Here is a 5,636-nt window from a genome sequence, read left to right on the forward strand (position 1 = left end):
ACATTCCTGCAAGGTTTCTTACACCAAGCTGATGTGTACAATTTCTCAAATTGTTCTTTTCCTCAAATGCTGTAGAAAATCCTTCTGCAAATACCAAATCTCTTCCAGGCTTGCGTTTAATTTGTAAATGCTGTACACATCTGTGGGTTTGTCATCCGGAGGTGAGGGGAAGGCGCTGCAAAGGCCCCTTCTGGCAATGTCAGGATGTTATTTGTGCCAGTTAACATGGCCTTCCCACAAATAAAGACACTGAACCTTTAGCACCATAGCCACAGCTGCCTTCTTTCTTTAAAGTTTTTGACTGTAAAACACTTTAAAGTGCTTGTTAGTGTCTGCAGTACATAAACTGCTGATCTAATGCTTTAGGTTTTAAATCAAGTTGACACTTGTATCAGTCTTAGTAATTCATTTGTGGTTGCACAAAAATATTCCCAAACATACACATCACCCAAAACAATTCATTCTGAATGCCACGAAGAGAAAGGAAGGCCTTTTCCCACACAGCGCATAATTAAACGGTGAAATGCACTGCTGTTACCTTACGGAAACCAGAAGTGTAAAGGGATTCAGAAAGAGATTAGGGTAGTTAACAGAAAACAGGTTAGTGCAGTGGCTCTCGAACACAATTTTGCCCATAGAGCTTCGAGCTTACCATGTGTCACGGCAGATGCCAGACCCCCGATGGACAATACTGTGCTGGTTTTGGTACTCTTCTCCCGGGCATCTGCTGTTGGCCACGGCTGGGGCAGGACATGGGATCATTCCTACAATCTTCGCCGCCATCCTTGGGAGCTGTGGGTACTGCAAGCACTCCTGAAGCTGCCTCTGGAGCAAAGTTGTGCCACTCTGGGAAGAGACCACCAAGGTGTTCAAGCTGTGTCCTCGGGAGCAGACGCCCTCTGCTCTTTCTTCTGGTGCTATGCGTTCCAGCTCCAGCACCATCACAGAGTAAGACTGGGCTAAATGTGCACATGGGTGCAAAGAAAAGGAGAGCCTTTGCAAAGCCAGATACTACCACGGTCCCTCCACTCTGGGACTATTGATGAATGTTTATGCTCACAGCACTGACTGTTCATTAGCAGAAGCTGTCATTTTTTTTCATCTGAGATCACTTAGCTGAAGTGTTTTGCCAGTAAATTTCTGGCACCCCTCTTCACGAGGAATGTCAGACACAGCAAACTCCTCACTACTCGCTGCATCTACACTTTTAAATAATTGACAGTTCCACTTTGTTCAATTTTACAGAGACGTTGATGTATCTGGCAGTTCCTTAAGAGATGCCTCTGTGCTCAAACCGCAGCCACATATGAAGAAACAACAGACTGGAGGTGCAATATTTCTTTTTGGTCTTCCTCCTTAATCTAAATACCTTCAGCCTGAAATGCCAAATACTGGATTCTACCATCTCCTTTATCTTTTTATGTACAATAAAAAGGAAATGTACTTCCAAAGATGACATTTTTATCATGGAAAAACTTGTTGCTTTTTAAAATACTGTTTTAATTTCCTCTCTGTTTTCCCAAACTCTTTGAAGTCTACCCAAACTAACTTTGAGTTTTCTAATGCTGTCCCATCATTTAAAAAAAATAAATATATCTGAGCATACACTATTTTAATATTACTAAAATCCACCAGGGCTTTTCTACAATCTCTGACCTGTTTCTTTTTTGAGGAAAACCTGGTTGAGAAGAGCTGGAGGGAGGGAGCAACTGGAAGAGGACAAGCAGTGGTTGATGGGAGGTTTGGAGACAAGTTTTGTGAATGACAGTTCTGAAGGCCCAAAACATGGAGGTTTTGCTGTGTCTCCTCAAGACAGCCACTCTCTGTGCTTGCCTGATCTCTTCCAGACCCTGGTGACTGAGGCATCACACAATGCATTTGGGTGTGCCGGTCTGCAATGTCACAGCTGTGCTGGTGGCCCACAGACTGAAATTCAGCCTTTTAATGTAGCTGGGATTTGACTGATCAACATGGTGGAAGACTGGGGCCTAAGCCCTAACCCAGCATCCAAAGCCAAGGGCCAGCTGAAGGACTTGATCCCAGGCCCAAAGTGGTTGCCACATAGAGAAGGCAAGCAGCCACACGCTGTAATCCTAACCATCCTGCTCAACAGTCATATATCTAAATATCCTATTAGAATCCACAGCAACAAACAAAACCAGAACAAAAATGTAGAAATCTTGCAGATCAGTAGATGTGCTCTGAATTTTTGAAAACTAGACCATTTGGATTAAACTGCCAAACTTCATCATTTTGGTGGGGTGGGGAGGGAACATCAGCCTTAAACTCTTCAGTTTATTATCATATCTAAGCTCTTGCTCACATTTTTGATCAGATGGAGCAGATATACTCAAGAGGGAATATCATTCTCCGGCGGGTTCTTTAGGTAGTTTTGCATAACAGATTAATGATTTTACTTGGCTTGTTTATAATGTTCTGTTGACTAGAGAAGGGTGACATGCTTTTCTTCTGAAAAATGTTTATTTAAGTCAACCAAAATTCTTTATAATTTGGCTGATACTTTTTGGCCAAAAATAATTAAACCTTCAAACATTTCAGAAGTTTAAATGTTTTGATTTGTCATTAACTTGAACTGTTTTGCTTCCTGCTTTACTAAGGATTTTTTAAAAATAAAAATGCTTCTATTCAGCTCTCAATTAAATCCATTTTTGGTGGTGGCGGTGATTTTACAATGACTCAATTCCCTGAACCTTCTTCATCCCTTCCTCCAATTTTGGGGGTTGTCTACCAAATCCAAAAGCTTATTGTCATATCATCTCAGTCATTCAGGCAGGCAGGGATAACCACTTGTCCTGCTTACTGCAGTTTGGAAATGAGACTTGCTGCTGCAAAGCATTAACACTCCCTAATCCAGCTGATCCACAAGAGAAGAGTTCGTAGGCAAAGTGGCAGTGCTCAAAACAGTGTTCAGGGAACTTTCAACCACTGCACAGGCACTATGCTCCAAACCTGGGTGCAGAGTTTCCTGGGTTTCCTTAGAGTTTGGTCTGTTTTTACCTACAGGAGACTCTTTGTGTATCTAGACCTTCTTTTATTTCACTAAATCTCTCACACAGGAAGTTCTTAATGCCCTCTTGGCCCTACTTCTCATGCCAGCCGAGGCAGCCTCTCACTTGTGAAATGGGATTGTCCTATTGCCTCCTATCAGTGCTTCAGTGTTTTAAATTCAGCAGTTACCTTGGAGGTTGAGGGCCTAATCAGCAGCTTACAGGGTCAGGCTCACTCTCATAAGGCCTTTCTCATCTGACCAAATCTGGATTTATTTGGTGCTCAGTGGTACAACCTCAGCAGAGGGAAATGAGCGCTGCTTATCAATGCTGTTATCTCTCTCATGGCTCATCTCTAAACCTAACTCCTCTTCAACATATTCTTGAATAACAAGAGCCAGAAAAGGACAGAATTTGCACAGCAGTCAGTGTGCCAAGTACAAACATGAAAAAGTCCACACACCATGTAATATCTCCTTGATTCTAGATGCAAGGCTGAAGGCTCAACTCATCCATTTTAGCCAGAGGATCGTATAAGGAGCCTGTGTCATTAGTCACCATGATTCCCAGCTTTTTCCTATGAGTACTATGACAAATGTGGTCAACATTGTGCCAATACAGAGTCAGTGCCATACCAGAGGAGAAAGCATGTGACTGAGCCCCTTTTGCCATAACACATCCCTTGACTACTTTTCATTCACCAGTCTCTTGGTTAACTGCAACTTACATTTTCAGGCCATTGATAAAAGGTAGGAAACTGCATTGGTCGAAGATCTGATCCTGGTCATTTCTTTGACTAGTTCATACAGATTTTGCACTCCTCTTGCGTTGAAACTAAAATACAGCAGGGAAAAACAAGTAAAATACCAGGCATGCGACATCAGTATAGCAAACATTAACAAGTAAATTCACAGCCTCATCAAAGCTCTATCAAATTAAATTGGTAAATTCTCTTTTCCCTCACCTCAAGTTTCTGTTTCAGCCTCTGTGAACTGTCAGTTATATATTTTACTGCTGTTAATTCCCTCGAGTCACACGTCAGCCTTTCCAGTGTTTTGTTCAGCCAGGCTGGCCAGTCCACAGTGATGACTCCAGTTGTCTCCATTTAAACATTGACTTAATATTTACATTTATTTGAGTCCCGCAGGGTGTGGGGGATCACCACATTTAAAGACCAGCCCCTTCTCGAGTAGCTCTTTCAAAACTCTTACAGTCTAATTATTGAGACCTGTGGCTTAACCTACTTGACTACTGTGTTAGTGGAAGGTATTTCACCATCAGCCAACCATCACTTGCTTGCCTCTTCTGTCTGTCAGCTCCAGCATTTGCCTGACATGAACTTCAGTGCTGTCTTTCTGCTTAGCTTCATCCGCTGTGGCTGACCCAGTGGGATTAGCAGCTTGAGTCATTCAACAGCAAAGGCAGCCGCAAGCCCAAGAACCAACCGCCAGCTCCTCATCTTCACACAGATGCAAGAAGGCAAGACCCTTCTCACCCTGTGCAGGAGCTCACCGAGAACAAACTCAGCACGTCCATCTAACTCCGAAGCAGGGTGCTAAAAGCACTCAGGATATTTGCAATGACAGCAGCTGCAGCAGGAGGGCTAAGCCTGCACTTCTTCCATGAAACTCAGGACAAAGCAGTCAACATTCAATCTTCTCATATGAAGTTTCTCTTCATGCTGCTGTTGTTTTGTGCACTCAAGTTTGAGCGTACTGGATCAAAGGTTCATCTAAACCAACAAATGTAGTTTTTCCAGTGTACATTCCCAAGCTCTAGCCAGTTGTGGCTGAAGGATTTCCTGAGCCAGAAGCAATGCTTTTCTATTAAGACCCCTGGGCAGACTTTTCTTCCACAAACCTTCGCAAGAACTGTTTAAACCTTATACACAAACACAGGCATATATACGTATGGCACATTTTTGTTGCTATAGATACATTAGTTTAGAAGAGACCATGTATCATTGATAAGTAAAATCATTATTAGACCAGCTGCTTGATAGGGGCCAAATGGTTACATAAGCAAAACGAATCTAATTAAAAGCCCATTTTTTTCACAACCACAGTCTTCTGAATCATTCATTGTTCAGGCTGAAGTTTTCCATGCCTAAAGAGAGGATTTTTTTCTTATCCCCTTAAAGTCAAAGCAAAATCCCTGCAACCATTTTTAGGTTATGGGAGAGTGATTCTAACCAAACTTTTTCCAGAAGAACTACAGTAAAAACAGATGAAGTTTGAAACTTGGCCATGACTGAGTAATCAATGAAAATTAGTACTCTTGCATGCTTTGAAAGGAATTGGCTTTAATTTAGCAAAGTTGTGGCTTTTCAAAAACAGCGTGCTGTATACTCATGGCTAAGATGTTGTCTACAGGTGGATGTACTACAGAGGTCAATGAGCACATGTACTGATTTCAAAGAGATCCCTATGTTGCTGTAGATTCTGCCACTCACCAAAGTCAACACGTAGAGGAATAATCCAGGGCTTGCTTTCACAAGCAAGGTCTCCAGCCCTTGAACCTCCTCCAACCTCCATCAGGTGTGAGAGGGCCCTGTGCATGCTTGGACTGTGGGAATAGGGTAGAAGAGGTGAAAGGGAAGGAATCAATAAACCAACTATCTTTTCCAAG

Source organism: Charadrius vociferus, unplaced genomic scaffold (assembly GCF_000708025.1).
Source record: "Charadrius vociferus isolate BGI_N301 unplaced genomic scaffold, ASM70802v2 scaffold59, whole genome shotgun sequence".
In the NCBI taxonomy this organism is placed as follows: Eukaryota; Metazoa; Chordata; class Aves; order Charadriiformes; family Charadriidae; genus Charadrius; species Charadrius vociferus.